General features: G+C 38.8%; 1 protein-coding gene and 1 long non-coding RNA gene across 7 annotated transcripts in view; one reads left to right on the top strand and one right to left on the bottom strand.

Annotated features, from left to right (window-relative positions):
• Positions 1-20,915, bottom strand: part of RSU1 (Ras suppressor protein 1) — a 249,288-nt gene that overhangs the window by 144,079 nt on the left and 84,294 nt on the right. The gene's annotated exons all lie outside the window — the stretch shown is intronic.
• On the top strand, positions 19,801-20,468 carry LOC140632898 (uncharacterized). Its single transcript, XR_012030544.1, has 2 exons — positions 19,801-19,937; positions 20,035-20,468. It is a non-coding gene; the product is annotated as an uncharacterized lncRNA (long non-coding RNA).

Here is a 20,915-nt window from a genome sequence, read left to right as displayed (position 1 = left end):
TACCTGCAAAAAGGACCACATATGCTTCTTTCCAGAGCCTCTAGTACGGTAAGCTTTGCCGTGCGACCGTAATTTTGTAAACACTAAATCACGCAAAAACAATTGTCCTTGCTGGTTATAAATGGGATGGAAGGCAATAGGCAATTGTGGCTCCATTAATAAACATGGTCATTTTCACTTATGGAAATCGGTTATTTTCATAATCGCCTTGTTAAGGATTCTTCCTGAGTACTCCAAATCCTGAAACATGTGGCCAGTAAACATTATTTATCATATATTAAGCAATCCAGAGGATCTGGGCAAATTTTTCACGTCATCAAAGCAGCATTCCCTCCCTTCATAATTCCAAAATACCACAGAGTGTTTTTTAAATTAATGCACTCTGAAAGCCAGGAGCTCACTCACAGAAATCTAAGGCCATGGTCTAACAAGGTAAAACTAGCAAACCATGTGTAAAACTAGTACACATCATTAGTGTACTAGATTTGCCCAAATGCAGGTAACTGATTTGCTCTGGAAGGGGTCTAGATGGGACATTATGACAGCTAAAATATCACCTCTGCTCCTCAGTGAGTGCATACACAGAAGCGAACCACAAATGACTCCAACACAAAATAAAAGCTACATTTAGGCCTCTCCATACATAAAGAGATATTCTACACATAAATCTCTGTAATTCTTATTACTAGATATCACACAGCTAATTGCAGAAGTACATGATTACAGTTAACAAACTGAAGATGGAAGGTTCCTCCTACATTCTCACTTCTTTAGCCAAACACTTTACTGAGTAGAAAATGATCATAAGGATAACATAATGCTTATTATGTTGTTACAGTAAATGTTTGTAGTAATGAAACACTGGAAACAAGCAGAATGTTTACCAACAGGTGAGCAGCAGAATAATATATATTCTAGCCTTACAATTATCAAAATGAATGGAATAGATTTACTTGCATGCATTCACCTAGAAAGAGGTCTATACTGTAATAATAAAATTAAGAGTATTCTAAGTTTGCTATGATTTAATTTTTTGAAAAAACAAAAACAAAAAAAATCCCATGTATGTGCCTAAGTAAATGTTTATGTGAAGTGAAAAAAAAAAAAAAAAAAAAAAAAAAGGAAGGCACATACATCAAATTGTTAATGTGGGTTTCCCCTAAGAGAGACGGTTAAGGCAGGACAGAAATCTGAACCAGCAGAGCAAAGGGTAAACTATTTATTTTCTCTCCCAAGAATTCCATGTGCTTACAAATATGGGTTATTATAATTAAAAAATAATAAAGTGCACTGAAAGGAAATGCCAAAAACCAATTCAAAATACATGAAGCATATGAATTAGCATAAATGAAAGCATCTTATTTAAAACAGCATCATCCTATTGCAGCAAACACCATGCTTTACAGATGGTCTATAAAGCCCTAACTTGACTGAGAATCTAGGTCTGAAGCTGTTTCTCTTTCGTGCATCATCAATGCAATCAGAGTAAGCTGGGATGTCTCATGACAGCCCTCAAATTTATTCTGTGGGGAATTTGAGGCCACCCTGTCATTCTGGCAATTGTCTGCTTAGCCTTTCTGGCAACATATTTTTAAAATAGGCATTCTGTTCATTTAATATACCCAACGTATTGCTGCTTTATGATACACACTTAAACAGTTGCTCTTCCGATCTAGTCCAGGGAAGAGTACAATTTAAATAAAAAAAGAATAAAAATAATATCCTGCCAAATGGCTCCAACAAAAGTGGCATCTGATTTATGTGTATGCCTGTCTTAAAGGGTTCGGAAGCCCTGTTTTTACCAACGAAGAAAAATAGTGTTTTATGCAGGTGTCTCTCTGATGCTTTTCTTGGTCATTTGATATCTGTGTTCCAGGGTCAGATGGAAAAAAGGGTCACTCAGGCACTTGTAAATACGAGCACCCAACAAAAGAGCAGTGGCAGCCCCAATGCACACCCATAGTTGCTTCAATCTTGCAAGTCTCCATTGGATGTTAAATTAAAAAATTCACATTTTAAACGTGCTGTTCATGTAGGATTTCCTAATCATTCTTTCAAATGGGAGGTGTTCTCATTTTTGCTTGCCAGATTTTCCTTTTATTATGTAATGTTATCAAGTGTAGACAAAAGCCCAGAGGATCTGGCCAGAAGACCTGGCTCCTGATCCCAAGTAACATTCATCAACTTTGTGACTGCGACACTCTGGGTCAATCTTTGTGCTTTGTTTTTCCGAGCTTTGGTTTCCTTGGCTGCCCGGTGGGGATAATAGTACCAATTGATCAGACTCTGGAGAGCACCAGAAAGTGTATAAAATGGTTCTATAAACTGGATATCATCATATAAATATAAAATATTCTTCTCATTATTATTAAGTGAAATCTGCAAAGGAGTAAAAATATGTACTTGAAAACAATTTGCCTCAAACAGGTTTGCTCATGGAATCTGTAACCTCCCCAAACTGAATATGTAGTAAGTCAGTATTATTTATATGGTGACACTCTTATGAGGGAGAGGCCCTGTTCATAAGCTTCTCAAATGTCTGGAATCAAAAGGAGGGTTAAGATAAACTTTAGGAACACTGATTTACTTTCCTGGAAGACTGAAAGATTCCTACACAGCTGCAGTCTGAGGCACCCTCCTGGCATCAGTTCCCAGAGTGCACGAGGACATTCACAGTCCTCCTGATGCTCAGGCCTCCCAAATACCGTCATTCAGGACATCCTTATGACCACCAGGGAGGCTGGAAATGTCAGCACGAAGGGGGCTTGAGCTCCCTCTGGGGACTCCAGAAGTCACTGGTTTAATGCAACATAAACTAAATTGTATGTTCAGTAAGTTTCAGTGCTATAACTTTTTATTGGATTGATAAAGGTATCAAAAAAGCTGTTTAAGAGGAACATATACAGAATGGCCATGGTATTGCTAAAATATTTTTTTTTCAGCTAGTTTAGCATTTACTTAACATTCTGTCTCAGGTTCCTTCAACAATTTCCTCACTAGCAATACTGAGGATTAATAATAGCATTACCTACTTGATTTGTGATACTACAGACAGAAACAATTTGTTGTTCTCTTCTTCAAGGCCCTCTACTTCCGGATTACACCCTAAAGCTCAAAGGACATGGAGCTTACCATCACATCCACGTTGCCCAATTATTTTTGTTCCATAGCACACCTTTAGAAGAGCTGCAGCTCCCTTTCAATGAAACTTATGAAGTCTTTAAGAAGTAAGGGGCAGGCTGTTTAAGAAGAGTAAACTTCAGAAATTAACACTCTTAACACATAAGAGACGAAATCTAAGACCGTATCTCCCGTTCATGCTTATGAACACAAAAGTGTAAGTGAATGCAAAGACAAGAAAGACATCAAATCATATCCTGTTCACTTGAAGTTTGCAAACATCCTCCTATCAAATTGGTACATATTCAAAAGACTGTAATTCCCAGGGTTGGCCAAGGTTTGAGGATTAGATACCTCTCTACATGGCTGGTCTGAGTAGAAAATGGCACCTCTTTACAGAAAGGTAATTTGATAATATATATTAAGAGCTATAAAAATGTTCATACTGTTTGACCCAGTAATTCCATCCTACTATTAAATTTATGCTAAGGAAATGATCACAGAATATCCCCAGTGATTTATGATACAAAATTTTCAATTCGGTGTTGCTTATGTTCCTCCTCAACATCTGGAAACAACTCAAATGTCTAAGGGGTTGCTTAATAAATTATAAGCTCTCATATTATGTGGCCATATGATTAAAATTGTTTTCAAGTAAAATTTAATGACATGGAGTAATAGTTATGACTTAATATTGAGCTGAACACAATAGGCTATAAAACTCATAGTATGGCATGTTTTTTAAAAAAGCATAAGTATTTACATGTATACATAAGAAAAAGACTAGAAAAAATACAGTTAAGTACGTACACACAAGAAAAGAGAAAAGACAGGAGGGAAATATACTCAGAATTCTAACAGTAGTCACTTCTGAATGGTAGTATCAAAAAAGTTACCCTTTTCTATGTTTCTCACTTGAGAAACACAGAAGCAGTGGTTCTCAAACTTGAGTGTATATCACAATTTCCTGGAGGCCTTGTTAAAATGTACAGAATTTTTGTAAGATTTAGCAAGACTTGGGGGACACAAGAAACAACAGGTTGTTGATGAGGATATGGAGAAAAAGGAATCCTTGTGCACTGTTGGTGGGGATGCAAACTGGTACAGGCACTCTGGAAAATAGTATGGAGATTCCTTAAAAAGTTAAAAATAGAACTACTCTATGATCTTGTAATCACACTACTGGGTATTTACCCAAAGACTACTAAAACACTAATTTGAAAAGATATATCCACCCCTATGTTTATTATAGTATTTATAATAGCTAAAATATAGAAGCAGCCCAAGTGTCCACCAAGAGATGAATGGATAAAAAAGATGTGGCATGTGTATGTGTGTGTGTGTGTGTGTGAGAGAGAGAGAGGTGTGTGTGTGTGTGTGTGTGTGTAATGGAATATTACTCAGGCAAAAAAAAGAATGAAATCTTGCCATTTGTACCAACAAGGATGGAGCTAGAGAGTATAAATAAAATAAGTCAGTCAGAAGAAAACAAATACTATATGATTTCACTCATGTGGAATTTAAGAAACAAAACAAAGAAAAACAGAGACTAACCAAAAAGCCAACTCTTAACCATAGAGAACAAACAGATGGTTACTGGAGGGGAGGTAGGCGGGTGATGGGTGGAGGGGATTAAGAATACATGCATCAAGGTGAGCTCTGAGTAACATACAAAATTGCTGAATCACTATGTCGTACACCTGTAACTAACATAACACTGTATGTTAACTAGACTGAATTAAAATGAAAAACAAAGTAGGTTGAAGCTATATAAAAAATAAATAAATATTTAGGAAGACTTGGGTAAGGCCCAAGAGTTTCCATTTCTAACAAGATTTTAGGGGTAGATGATGCTTCTGGTGCAGAGATCACACTTCAAAAAATCAGTTTATTTATAACCATAATCTTAGTAATAACTCTATTAATGTATAGGTATACCAAATCATCATGTTGTACACTTTAAATATATACAGTTATATCTGTCAATTATTCCCCAATAAAGTTAAAAAAACTGATCAAAGGTTTTTCTTAATAGGTTTTTAAAATTTTAAATAAAGCAGAAAAAAAATTAAATCCTGAGTACTGAAATCTGTTGAACTTTTATATATTATTACTAGTTTATTAAAGATATCAAAAAAAACTCCACCAATCAGTGAATGCTTACCATTATCATATTTGTCAATGTAATTATAATCGCTATTATTTACCAAGCATGCAGAACGTACCAGACACCAGACATTGCCTCAAGAACTTTGCCTACATTACCTTAAGCACTCACTACAATCTTGCATAGAAAGTATTATTTTCTCATTTTAAAAAAGCAAAAACTAACAGGGAGGTTAGGGTCGCACAACTAGTATAAGGCAGAGCTGGGATTCAAAGGCCAATTTATCTGGTTCTTGCAAAGCCCTTGGTCTTTCCAAGACAGGATGCACATCTCCTCCTACTGCAAAAACATACTAAGTGAGGTAGTGCTGGAATAGTTAGTAACTTGACAAGGTTTAAAAAGCTCTGGGGGAGGGGGGCACATACAGAAATACACCCCCTCACCTCCCTCACTGGTCCAGAATTCTATCATCAGAAACATTATCTTAAGGGTTGAAAGCCTGGTTGCCTCCAGGTATTTTCTTTTTCCACGCAAACACTGGCAGAGAATGCCTCAGGCTGATACGCTTTCATTAAGATGACAGAGTGATTACTTTTAACAGGCAGCATTAATATAGACATGCACTTCCCTAATTCACCCTTTCAACACCTGTAAAGGTACTCTGAGGTTGCACGTGTTAAAAATATTCTAACATTACTTAGAACCTGATCAAGATCTAGATGCAAGTATAACTCAGGAACTCATTAAGGGAAGTTGGCAGACTGTGAGGGCCTGTGCGGTCAGAGTCTTAAGCATATCTAGATTTCTATCAAATTTTATTTTCAAAATTATGTGAAGAGAGGAAATGACTTCTTAGATAACTCTATAGGAGATAAAGGCCAAACAAACATAAACTGATTCAATCAGTGAATATGATCCCACCTTCTTAATAATAATAAATTAATCCTAATGACCCTCTCAAATAGCAGCAACTCGACTTTTTAATGGCTGACCTCAAAAATGGTTGCTACAAAGTATGGCCATTTTTCAGCCAATGGGACTAATACTGAAGTTTAAGTGTCATTGTAATATATTACCAAGTACTTGCTCATATGGAAGTATGAAACGAAATTAATTTTATTTTTTTATTTATATATAAATACCCTTGAATCCAATTTTATTAAAGGTTAAGTAAGGGATCAATCTACTACACAGAACCTAAACTTAAATTATATGTAAAAATGGCTTGTTTCAGCTTTGCTCCTCACTCTAGAGCTTACATTTTTATTACTTTGGTGCCATGTGTTACCCTCTCTGCAGAGGCTGTAGATGGTAAGAGTGCAGATATTATGTCATATAAAATATGTACAAAGATAATTAAGAATCGTGAGTGACACAAATGCTAAATCTACATGAAAAACTGCACAACTATAATTTAATTTCCAGTGAATTCAAAATTACACTAAAAGTAAAACGCCAAATGTTTTTTAGGTAATGTTTTAACAACCGATTTTAATGAGTTTTGATGAATTTACCTTCACTTATTTTCGAGTTTAACAATAATGGCTCAGAACCAAGATACAATGCAAAGAAAACCACAACTATCTTAAAGCAGGATTTCCATGTGTATAAATATGCATGTGCATGTACACACCCACATACACACTCACCCTCCCCTAGGACTTGAGAAATAAAAGCAAAAATGACATCCTATAACAGAAAGACCATAGAGTCCGGGGAAAAATTTTCAAACATCTGGTAAGTTCCTACTTTTACAGATAACTATACTGTCTTTCGGTGTAAACGATACAAGGCAAATAAACATCTCAAACTCAAACAAGAGGACTTTACTTTCTGGTGCTAATCTAGAGTCAAGCAGAGCCCAAAGAGAGAAGCAGATAAATACATATTAAAAAACTTAACAATAATGGGGTGCTCGGGTGGCTCAGTCGGTTAAACGTCTGCCTTCGCGAAGCTCAGGTCATGATTTCAGGGTGCTGGGATCAAGCCCCACTCCACCCAGGGTCTGGCTCCCTGCTCAGTGGGGAGGCTGCTTATCAACCTCTTCCTCTCTTTCCCTCTCTCCCCTCCCCCCCGCTCCCCGCCCCCCCCCCCCGCTTTGTAATCTCTGTCAGATAAATAAAATCTTTTGAAAAAATTTACAATAAGGCTTAAGAAACGTGAAAGTGAAATAACCACAACTCATGGTAAAAAACAACAACAACAACAACAAAAAAAAGTCTACCTTACTCCCCAAGGATCTACTTAGATAATTTACCATCCCTAACATATGAAAAAAAAGTGTTGACTATAAATAACAGAGAGAAAACAGAGATCCACCACAACTTGGGATTTGGGTGAGGATGATTGCATCATGAATTTGTTTCCAGTATTTTTGGAAAGCCAACTGTCTTGGGTTAAAAATATGAAATACTGTCACAGTTAACAAACAATAAAAAAGGAAAGTACTAGGATACTCTACTCAAGGGAAAAAACAATCAACAAACACAAATACAAAATTGTTTTCAATGTGTGAAGGTGTTTCAGAGACTCAATTTATTAACCAAAAAACAGAGCTCAAATTAGCCAAGTTCTGGCTTGGCTCCAGGCATTGGCACTTTGAAACAAGTCTTCTGACTGCTACTAGTTTACACGGCGTGGTCAATCTCAAAATTACAGCTTGCTACCATCAAATGTCAGACTACCCTGATATTCCTTAACCATTATCATCATAAAAACGGTTATCAGAAAAAAGAGAACTAGAATTAATGTTATTTTTAACAAGAGCTGTTTAAAAAAACAAAATGACAACTGAAAGTAGTAAACTATCTACTTGTGAACTTTTATAAACTATTTGCATTTATTATTTTATTTAATCTTTAAAACCTGGATATCTAAAAGAGGTGTTCACAAGGAAAAAACTTTTACTTGGTAGTTAATCTGACATCAGCAAATATAAGCAAACGGGGCCCAAGGCTTCATCGAGAGCCGGGCCTTGTATTCAATAGTGCAAATTTAAAATCGTAAATGCTCAAGTCTAGGATAAACAAAGTAGGCTACGCACAGTGGTCAGAAGAGTGGCTTCAACTTTTAAACACCTGTACCCTAAAAATGCTATCGTGCAAATTCATTCACAGGCGTCCAGACGCCCCTTGCATCAACAACGTGTGACTTACTGGATGACCACGGCCAAACGTGGCTTGGCCTTTCTCCTCCACCGACCAACATGCCTTCTCCCTGGGCCTCTTGACAAAACGTAACTCACTCAATGTCACCTCTTCAGACAAGTCTGTACTTCTCCACAGAAATCTGATCCCTGTGATTTTGGTCTACCAGAAAGCCTATTTGTTTTGTAGTATTTATTGTATTTTAGAATTTTGTTTGCTTGTTTTTTTCCTTTGGTCTGTTTCTCCAACTTCACTGTAAGTTCCATGGACACAGAAGCTGTTATGAACAGTCTCGCTCTGTGTGGTGCCTGGCTCCGCTTGTAGCAGCGGCTGCTGTGTCTGTAACTCCCATCACGTAACCAAACTAGAATTATAACCAAAATGTTTCCTTTTCAGCATCCCTCCCTATGAAATAGGATGGGGATTTTGTCTTACACATTTTTCTTTTCCTGGTGCCTTATGAATGACGGTGATATACTTCTCAAGTAGGATGAGAGGTGGTCCCCTAAGGGTGCCTTTCACATGACTTGGGAGGAAAGTTTTAAAGGCAATAACACACTTGATGGTCTACACCTCATCCCAGCCCACCACAGACTGTGATGTGTGCCCTCTGCTGCCCTATTTGGTGGTGGTGACCAACACTGCTGATTTCAGTGAGCTGGGCAGGGAAAAAGACTGCCCGGGAAGTGGAAGGTAAAGACTCAACAGCATCGCAGCAAGCCCCCAAAGGTGTGTCCAATCGGTGGACTATTACCAGTGTTTACGGTCAGTGTGCACAATTCGAGCTCACCCCAACAGAGAGAAAACAACATGTATGGCCTAAGTGACAAAGAATTTGAAAATGAGGAAAACACTTTTTGTATTTATGTACAACTGACTAGGCTGGATGCCTTCTGTACACGATCTCGAAGGCACTTGAAAAAGGTGAAGGGGCCTCCCAGTTAAGGAAAATGAGGTTTGGAGACACTTCTGTCATTTCCTGAAGGCCACAGAGCCAGCAAATGGCAGCAATGAGATTCACGCCAAGCTTTGCTCCTTACATGCCATGGTGAGTTGTCAGAAAGGACCAGTTTGTCTGTTTGCTTATTCTTGCCCATTTTCCTTCTTTCCTCTCTCTTCCCTTTTCAAAAAACAAAAACAAAAACAAAAAAAGACAGTGACAATGGCAAACATGCTCTGAAGTGTGCTGGGGTCAGCATAAAACGGCTGACTACACCTAAAACAGCACATAACCATGACTGTGATATAAAACAGATATAAAATACTCAGACAGCAAGTAAATATATGTATTTCAGAAATATACCTACAAATACAAATCCTAAATACAAATCAAACAGAAATGCACAGATTCACTGACTACAGACAATAGCTGAATTACATAAATGATCTTGATTTTACAACACAAAACAATTTGTACAATATCAATGAGAACATTTAGGGAATGAATAAGTCCTAGGAATTTACAGTTAATTCAGGTTCGGCAGAAAACCCCCATTACTTCTTGCTAAACATTTTCTCATAGTACTGGAGTTTCTCCTATTACTATGCCAAAAATAAATTTCTCCAAGGAGCACAATTCTCTTTCATGTGCCTAACATGTGCACACATACAACTTCAGATATCACATAGGTTTTCAGAAGTTATTTTATATGGCACTGCAGTAGTTTGCTAGGGCTGCCGTCTAAAATACCACAGACTAGGTGCCTTAAGCAACATCAAATTATCTTCTCACCAGCCTAGAGGCTGGAAGTCTAAGATCAAGCTGTTGGCGGATTTGGCTTTTCCTGAGGCCTCACTCCTCAGCTTACAGACGACTGCCTTCTCACTCACCGTGAGCTCACATTGGTCTTTGTCCTGTGGGAGCACAGCCCTGCTGTGTCTCTGTGTGTGCAGCCCTGCTGTCTCCCTTCTTACAGACACCAGTCAAACTGGATTAGAGCTCATCTTAAGGTTGGGTGTCAGGGTTCTGCACATGAATCTCAGTGTAAGGAGGGTAGGAAAGTGGGGACCAGTGCTGCCTGTAACACCCACTGTCTTCATTCTCCTGATAGTCAAGTAACTAGAGCTGCACAAAGTCTGCCCCACATACCTGATTTTGATTAATCAAAGTACTTGTCCATAAACAAACACTTGTTTAGTATAGTTTTTGTCACAAAGAAGAAACTGGCCCCAAGGGGCTTGTAGTCTAGTGGTTCCAATGAATAAATATAACAAGGAGATAATCAGAAAACAACAGGCACTAGATACAGAGTAGACATAGAGGCAGAGATCAGGAACAAGTCTGGATCTTAGTGGGTCTTCAGATAAGGCGGGAAATCATCAGAGGCAAAGAGCCAAAACCACAATTACAGGGAAGAAAGGGAGCCTTGTATGGAGACAGGCAAGGGGCACTAGACCATCAGGAGCCCTATCAGTCATGCTGTGGAGCTTGGGCTTTATCTGCACGTGTATAAAACAATGAAAGGGTTAAAGCAGGAAAGCCATAGCTCAGACCTCCAGAGACTGCACAGGTGAGTCACTCTGTGCAAGACAATCAACAGTCTTTGCCACAAAGGCACTTTGGTATGTGGCAGTGAGCCCCCAGCAGCTGCCCAAGCAATGTTCCAGGTGAACCTGTTACTAATGATAGTTGAATGACTTATAAATTGTTCTTTATTAATTAGGCTACATTCAAGACCAACTCTTTAATGTCAACACGTTCATACACTTGGGTGAGAAATGGGCAGAGAACAGCCAGTGTACCAATAACTGCAACAGAAGAACAATATTCTGGCAATCCTCATCCCTTTCCATGTATTTCCAGCCAAATCCCAGATACACTTACTTTGCCTTTGAGCAAGTCACGTACACTCTTTGTATCCCTGCTGCATCCGTCCTCTGCAAGATGAGATAAGTGTTCACCTCTCAGGGTTACGAAGGGATTAGAACGGGTAACAGATGTAAAGCTTTCAGAACAGTATCTGGCACACAGCAAGTACAACAGAAATATACTCTATCACTACCACAGTGAGTACTACTACTCTACTGTTAAATGAGAAAGAAGAGGAGCACTTCTGATTTAGAAAATTGATTTGAAAAAGCTTAAGAAGTGATACCCAGGCTTTTCTATGGCAAACGCATGGAGAGTGGTCATCACCAACTTCAACACGATTCAGGAAGAGACGAGCACGGTTTCAAGCATGGCCAGTGTGATGGACCCATGAGACCACAGAGTGCAAACAGACCATCAGGTATATGGTCTGGATTCTCAGGAGAGACAACGAGCTACTTTGAGATCATGAAGGTAGAACTCATAAGTAAAACAATTCCCAATTAAAGTTAAGTATCTTCAAGAAACATGCCCATCTAACATTTTAGAAGGGCCAAACAGACAATACTCCAGAAAGCAGAGGTTAGGAAAAAAAAAAAAAAAAAAATCAAGCTTTCTGAAGAGCATACTACTTATATATAATTCAAACCACTATATATTCCTATAAAATACTCTGTAACTTATATTAATTGACACAATTTGAGCTGGGGGAGTCAAATGTGTGGCATTCTGATTTCATTATTCTTACTGGCATTTTTTTAAAAAAGATTTCATTTATTTATTCATGAGAGAGAGAGAGAGAGAGAGACAGGCAGAGGGAGAAGCAGGCTCCATGCAGGGAGCCCGATGTGGGACTCGATCCGGGGACTCCAGGATCACACCCTGGGCGGAAGGCAGACAGTCAACCGCTGAGCCACCCAGGCATCCCCTTACTGGCATTTTTTAACTACGGGTACCATTTGGTAGATGAGAAAAAGACGAATATAACCAGACATGAAGGTTAAATTTCTCTTTAATTATACAATAGCCAGTATTTTTTCATCCTTTTGAAGAAAATACCTCCTCAAAAATGTTGCTGCCACTTTAAATCTTTAAACTATGTACATTTTTCAAAGAAGTCCTGCTCCTTTGTAAAAGTTATGGTTCTATCTTCAGGGGGCTGCCATGTTGGTACCAAATTACACACAGCAGAACAAAAAGTGCCTCACTACAGTTCAGTGAAGCAGAGGAGCAGGAGCTCCAATGGCACTTTTCAGATGCTATTTGATGATGAATGATAATATTAAGCTCCTACTTGAAGGCAGCCTACAATAATTCTCCATTCCCTGATATTAAAAACCTGTAAAGGAACATAAAGCTGGCCTCATGCTATAATTTACCCCCACTGGTTAAAGCACTCTTCTGAGATAACCAGCCTCAACTAATGCAGGTCATGAAAGAGACAGGTTGGCAAGAGGCTGGACCCGGAACGGTGGAGGCTCAATGCAAGGCAGGTAAGGAAGAAGACCAATGGAGATGGCACCCAAAGGGCACTGTTTTCCCATACTGGTCAATCTGAATGATCAGCCGTGGATTTTAAACATACTTATTCAAATCTAAGGTAACTTAGGAGCCATCCAGTTAACTGGGATGGTGGAAAAGCATTTTTCTGTATTCCCCTTTCTTAAAATCCATTGGGAGGAAGAAGAGGATGAGCTCTTACATGAAACAAGTAAAACATCACCGCCTCCTATCAGAAATTATGATGAACAGTAGCTGAATTCTGGGAGATTTCAACCAAAATGAGAGGGAATGTTGGTAGCTGACACAGAGCTCCTCAGCATTCAAGCATGATAGAGATTACTGTAACAGTCCTAAATGCCCCATCAAATGGCCCTTTTGTTTGAAGTGCTGATACTTAAGTCTGAGGGTCTGCTAGACAAATGGGGGGGAAGTGAATATTCCCAGAATAACCCTGTTCCATAGCAAGCAGCACAAGAGGAACTGATGGGTGATGTGCAAACAAGCATCTCCACCCCCTGAGAGGGGGAAGGGGCAGAAAAGGAGGGAGAGGAGGCTCTCTGAGAGCCTCTGATTCCACTCTTGACCCCCAAAGGGCAAGGTCTAAAAAGTAGGAGAGATTTTGTTTTAAGCAAATACACATCTCAGAGAAACAGGACTGATGCATGAATAAATCACATGGGAGTAGTAAAAATGAATGAAACCAGCCAAATGCAACAATACAGATGAACCTCAAAACACAATGTCAAATGAAAGAAGCCAGAGTACATATTAAGTAGTTCTCTTTATATAAAATTCAAAACCAGCAAAACTAAATAATAGTATTAGAAGTTAAGATAAGACAGTTGTTACCTTGGGGCAGAAAGGAGGCCAAGGGGGACTTCTAAGATGCTGTGGGTTTTCTATTACTTGACCTGTGTAGTTGATGCTTGAAATTATACAGAATGATAATCCACTAAGCTATAAGCTTATGCCATATGGACTTTTATCTATGTATATTATGCTTTAATAAATATAGTGAAGAAAGAAGGAGAGAGAAAATAAATAAGTAATCCTAAAGCTAGCCTAAAAGAAAAGACAAGACCCTCACTATGAAAAAATCAAACTGCCTTCTGAGGTCTCCCTAGTAACATTCAATGTCAAAAGACAATGCCTACAGAATTCTAGGAAAAGAAAAGGTTACTCAAGGTTTTTATACCCAGACAAATAAATTATTTATCAAATAATGAAGGGCAGGTATTTGCAAGTATGCAAGAAGTCAGGACATAAACCAGCCTCTCTGCAAGACAACTACCTAATCATTAAATCTAGCCAATTAGGAACAAATCAAAAAACTATCAACTCTGGGGCGGCTCCAATGGTTTAGTGGTTTAGCATCGCCTTCAGCCCAGGGTGTGATCCTGGAGACTCAGGATGAGTCCCAAGTCAGGCTCCCTGCATGGAGTCTGCTTCTCTCTGCTTGTGTCTCTGCCTCCCTCTCTCTGTATCTCTCATGAATAAATAAATAAAATCTTACAAAAAAAAAAAAGCCATCAACCCATTTTGAAACATAGTTTTTAAAAAGATAGTTACATATATTTATATGTAAAATGCTGAAGTGTATCCATATGTATAGCTTGACATCTATGTATAAGAGGCCTCAATGCTACCCGTAATTTTTATTTTTACTTAGAGTGATCTTTTAGGAATTAATACGTTGATATTCTTGGTCAATTAGTACAACTTTAATAATTTCTTCATTTGATTTTCCTTTCTTAAATAAAATTTAACATTTTAAAAACATTGTTTTGTTTTGTTTTTTTATATCTGGGTGGCTCGGTCTGTTAAGCATTCAATTCTCGATTTCAGCTCAGGTCATCATTTCAGGGTTGTGAGATCAAGCCCCACATCAGTCTCCACAATGGATGTGGAGCCTGCTTGGGATTCTCTCCCTCCCTCTGCCCTCCCCCCAAGTTTTTTACTTATAAATATATTGCCTTTATATCTCTTGACATATCCTCCTGTCCACATCAACAGACTTATCTCAAGTGATGGTCACTAAAACGTAATAATTAAGTTGCTGAGATTCTGAGTGGATTTTTTTTTTACCCCTTTGAATGTTTTAGTTATTTAAAATAATGAATATAAATTACTACATAATAGCAATAGTGTATTATTTTCCAAATTGAATTAGCTGGTACCAAAAAATGAGGTCTCTTCATTTTGTCCTTGACTATCCCTACCCTCACCAAAGAAAGAAAAAGTAAAGAAAGCCCAAAATTTAATGTACCTAAAAACCAGACCTCATTATCTATGATCTGTATCTACTAGACCAAGTGAGCCATGAGGTTCACGCAAGATCTTATTTTAATGACAAAATATGATTCCACATGAGGAAAGAAACTGTCTAGGATTTGACTGTTTTACAAATAGCGGACATATTCTGATGGCTAAATCTAATTTCTTGTGTTCAAAACCATCACTCTGAACTCCAGAACATTTTCTCTAATAACTTACCTGGAGTTAACGAGGGAAGAGTTTCAAGCAACTAATTACTGCATATCCCTCCCAACACAGGCTGCCAGTTGGCGGCGTGTCTACAGAGAAGCCCACTACTGAAGGAGCATGTTGCCACCCTCACCCATGCAGTGACAGCAGTTTCTGACTTTAGGTCAACTCACCTGGGAGGCAAGAGCGAAGATGCTGCGCCTGGCTGCATCTTTTGTAATAATTACGTGGAGGAGATACGCGGAATGGAGACAAATGGATACAAATCCTCCCAAAGCACCCAATTCAATTTTTACATTAAACAAAAACACAGGCTACTCTGTCTGAGATAAATAAATGTTTCCGGTACATTCACAATCACCGTGAAGACCAATTAAAGTTCAAACATAAGCTAGCAAGAAGTTTAGAAATCCTTTTCCTTAAACACAGCAGATGGCTGTTCAACTATGGATTACAGTTATAAACATCTAAGTATTACTAATCGTGCAAGGTAATAATAGGGCTGGAATTTCAAAGTTCACATCTTTTAAAAGACATGGTATGTCTAACTCAGGCCACTGTTTCTGGCACAAGTTTCAGGAGACTCTTCAGGAGAATGTTTTTGCATTTTTCACTCCAGAAACATACTGTGAACCAGGCCCTGAAATTTCCAGGGGTGAAATGTGTAAACATTAACAGTAAAGTGATAAAATAAGAAAAATTTAAAAACAGTACTGAAGACACCTCTAGCCAAACGGCGTCGTGCTAATGACTTCTACTTTTAGATGACAAGTCGTGCTATTTAAACAACCAAATCTCGCTGCAGACATCCTTCAGGAACAGGTACCAAGGCAACCACGCTAATGCCAGGCTGTGGGGGGCTGTGGGGGGCTGTGGGGAACCGGGGGAGGAAAAGCGCCTCGATTTACTGATAACGATCCAGAACACCGCCGCAAACTTGAAAAATTAACTGAGGAAAAACTAAAAACTGGACCTAATTCAACATCCATCTGGCATCTCTGAAAAAGAAATAACTTAGGACTCCCTGTCTTTAAAAACTTTGGTATTTCAAAACTGCAAATAAGGAAGATTCATGTCTTCTGAATGAGATTATTTTAAAGACATTTTGTGGTTGACATTTTAGTGCTATTTCTGGACATGCCATCTTTGGTTGATTACTCAGGTATGGAATATTAAGTTAGTGTCCTGTAACTTACTCCTTTCAGAGCGGCTAGAAGCATGACATTGCTGCTGTCAAAATACGTCATGAAACACTCCTATTTCAAAATAGTTTTGTGATAGAAACTATTAGTCATAATACCAATACATAGAATGAGTGAAGCAGGCAATACAAACTTCATTTCTATTCAATATGAATAATGAAAATCAAGCTGTACATGCACCTACACCCATCATCAAAAACGCAGACTCAAATCTCAGTGGAATTAGGATCCTGAAGTCAAGAGATATCACACAGACCAGCCAGTTTACAAGATTCTGGAAGATGCGAGGTGGGCCCACCAAGAAGGGGGTTAAAAAGAAATGATATGCACAACTGTAGTTGTATTATGAAGCTCATGTGTACAATTACTATGTGTGATAGGGAACAATGGTCCTGCAAATATCTTCACGTCCCAATCGCCAGAACTTGTGAATGTCAGCTCATATAGCAAAAAGGATTTTGCAGATGTGATTAGGAATTGGAAAATTGGAAAATGGGAAGCCTCCCCACCCCCACCCCACCCCCCACTCCACCCCCCACCCCCGCGGTGGGCCTGATATCATTGCAGTGGTCCTGCTATGAGGAATGAGGAAGCAATCAATGTGAGGACCACAGAGCAAAAAATGCAGCAAACACTACAGCTGAAAAAGGCAAGGAACTGGATTCTCCCACTGAGCTTTCTGAAGGAACCAGCTCTGCTGACACCTTGATTTTAGGTCCGTGAAATTGATTTCAGATGTCTGACCTCCAGAACCGTTAGAAAATAAATTGGTATTGTTTCAAGGCAATAAATTTGTGGCAATCTGCTACTGCGCCAACAGGAAACAAATACACTGTGAAAAAATATTCCGGGTGCTTAACTACATTAGCTCTTCCAGCTATTCACAACATCACTTTTTAAAAAATGCCTCAACAGACGATTCATAAGATGTCTACAAAAATTGTTGCCTCCCTGTCACCCAAAGTGAGAGTAATAGAAGACATTTTTACCTTGACATGGAAAATTTGCAAATTAAATGCATTTGCATTCTTACAGAAGCTATAAAACAATATTAGCAAAAGTATAAAAACAAAACTGCACTTCCTATCAGGCCCCGAAAATGGGCATTCTTCTCTGTTAAGCCCATTAACCTCCATGCCATTGCTATGATACTGGCTGTCTTTTGTGTATGGTAGGAAGTTTCAGTTAACGAGGAAGAAAAATTATTAGACAATCCCAAGCTCCTGGCTACTTCAACTGGGGAAGGCAGCGCAGGGCACAGGAGGCTGGAAAACCAGTGGAGAACCAGCTGTTTGTCAATTATGTGTTCACTGCTCTCTCCCCTACTCATCATGGTCATGAAGGAATAAACAGGTGACATATATGACATCACCAACGCAAAGACACTATGACTCTGAGGCTATCAAGTCAGGACTTTAGGTTAGGGAGGAGTCTCTTATAATTTTTTTTAATGGAATTTTAAAGATGGCTTGCAAAAACAGTTTACAATAACCCCCTCTGTGACAGTGCCCTTACTTCCTTCGCACAGTGACCCTGGGCTCACTCTTGTGACTTGCTTTGTACAATGGGACATTAGCAAATATAAACCAAGCAGAGACTTGGCAAGTGCTTGGCTGCCAGCCTGCCAGCCCCCAAATATGTAAATGAGAGCATCCTCAACCACCAACCCCCCAGCTGACTCTGAATGCATGAGAAAATCAAGGAAATACCAGCTGACAGTCTAGACCAAGAGAAGTAGGAGCAAATAAAATGGCTTTGTCTTAATCCACTAGGTTGTGTGGCATTTTGTTGGGCAGAGAAAGCTAACTTGATAATAGTTAATAAAGCTAAACAAATACATTGTAGAAATTTTGAAGAATTAAAAAAAAGGACTAGAAAAATAAAAACCTAGAGTCCCAATATACAAAGATCTTAGTCAAAAACTTTTTGATTAATTTCATTTTAATGTAGCTATGTAAACATTTCTCTATAATTAGAATCACACTGTAGATTCAACCTTATGGTGTGCTGTTGTTAGCATTTCCCATGTCATTTTATTATTCCATAATCTACCAGCATTTATTTAACCATTCTTTTCTCGTTGGACTTTAAGGTGGCTTCAAAATTTTCACTATAAATACTGCGGCAACACACACACACACGCATGTGGGCGCGCGCACGCGCACACACACACACACACACACACACACACACACACATATCCATCCCTCTGTATTATTCTATTTTAAAGTCTTTGTTAACTGAGTTCTGGATTACTTCTTGAGGACAGATCTCCAGAAAGAAACATACTACTAGAAAAGGTGAGGAGCTTCTACAGTGCCCAACACATATAGTTATGTATAACAACACGAATTTACCACCCAACAGCAATGTATGAAAATATTCATTTCACCAAACCCTCACCATCACTCTGTATTATTCTATTTTAAAGTCTTTGTTAACTGATATACTAAAAAATGGCAATACAATTTAACCTGCATTTCTCTGATCACAAATGATGGTGACTAGATTTTCATACGGTTGGCCACCTACCATCTCTTGCAAAACATGTTCTTCTGTTAATTTTTCTTACTGAGAGATGAAAAGTATGTGCCTTTTAATAGTGGTTAAGTTGATATGGTGAGGTCAGGGCAGAGATTTTCTTTTTTAAAATATTTTATTTATTTATCTAACAGGAGGGGTGCCTGGGTGGCTGAGTCCGTGAAGTGTCTGCCTTCAGCTCAGGTCATGACCTCAAGGTCCTGGGATGGAGTTCTGCAACAGGCTCCCTGTTCAGCAAGGAGTCTGTCTGCCTCTCCTTCTCCACCTGTCTCTCATACAGCTTATGCTCTCTCTCACTCTCTCAAATAAAATCTTTTTAAAAAATACTTTATATTTATCTGACAAGAAAGCAAGTGAGCACAAGCAAGGGAAGTAGCAGAGGGAGAGGTAGAAACACGCTACATGTCAAGCAGGAATCCCAATGCAGGGGCTCAATCACAGGAACCCGGGATCATGACTGGATCAGAGGCAGACACACTTAACCAAGTAAGCCACCCAGGTGTCCCCAGGCAGAGATTTTTTAAAGATTTATTTATTTGAGAGGGAGAAAGACAGCATGTGAGAAGAAGGAAGGGCAGAGGGAGAGAGAGAATCTCCAGCAGACTCCCTACTGATCATGGAGCCTAACTTGGACCTTAATCTCACAACCCTGAGATCATGACCTGAGCCAAAACCAAGTCAGACACCTAACCAAGTGAACCACCCAGGCACCCCCTTTTCTTTCTTTAAAGATTTATTTACTTTAAAGGGGCAGGGGAGAGAGAGAATACAGAGATTTTTAACCCCAGTTCCAATGGTCATGTATACTTTTTTTTTTTCCTAGAGAGAACCCATAGCTTTCATTAGGTTCCTTAAGTAGTGCATGATGTCATAAACTCTAAGAACCAGCTGACCTAAATGGTAAAGAACAGCATTAGCAGTTCCATCATTGGGATGCTCAGAGTTGTCTAACCAGTCACAGAATACATAACTAAATGAAAAATAGACAGGAGTTGTGATTAGTAATGAATGAAGGTATTGAGGAGGTAAGAACGGTGGCAAAATAATAGATTAAATGTGTACCTAAGGCAAGAAATTTAATAATTTAATATATATCATTGCTATCCTTTTTTTTTTTTTAAGGCCAGCTGAACTCTCATCTCTACTTGCTATAGGCTGATTGTCCTATTATTATTGAAGCCCTAACCACTAATGTGATGGTATTTAGAAGTGAGGCCTTTGCCAAATTATCAGGTCACATTGGCAGATCCTCATGAATGAGATTAGTGCCCTTATAAGAAGAGACACAGACAGATAACCTGTCTCTCTACCACGTGAAGAAATGACAAGAAGATATCTTTCTACGAACCAGGAAGAGGGGCTTCAATGGAAACCAATCAGCCAACACCTTGACTTTGGACTTTCCAGTCCCCAGAATGCTGAGAAATTTCTGTTCTTTAAGCTCCATAAGCCCATGACATTTTTTTAGACCATGTGAAGCCATGCTGATCTTTGTCTGAGCTGCAGTCCTCCTGCAGGTATGCTTGGTGTCCCAATTAAACAGCTCCTAAACCGTTTCTCAGGTTTCATTAGGTTATTGGCTCCATTAAGAGGGAACTCTAGGTCTCTCACAAAGCTTGGAAAGATGTTAGAGAATACCCACTTGTGAAGCACTTAGCGGATTCCTAATCACTGCCACACAGCACACATAATGGTGAAAAGCCTGGAGTCTGACTCTGTCAAGTCACCTCCTCTAGCCTTTGGTTCCCTCATCTGTAAAGTGGGCAAAACAGTTACCCCATCTCATGGGTATATCTTATTTAGGAATAACTATCTGATTTAGAAGAGGTATCTAGCTATTAGGATCATCATTATCACTATTACTGACACATTTTCAGGGTCACACTTATCAAAACCGCTCTAAGACAATGAAACGCCAACTTACAAAAATCTTAGCAACACAAAAAATTGTTATTCAAAGTGGTGTTTGAGGGACTCCTGGGTAGCTCAGTGGTTGAGTGTCT

Source organism: Canis lupus, chromosome 5, assembly GCF_048164855.1.
Source record: "Canis lupus baileyi chromosome 5, mCanLup2.hap1, whole genome shotgun sequence".
Taxonomy (NCBI): domain Eukaryota; kingdom Metazoa; phylum Chordata; class Mammalia; order Carnivora; family Canidae; genus Canis; species Canis lupus.
Note: the sequence above shows the minus strand (reverse complement) of the source record. Positions and strands in the feature narration are given on the sequence as shown.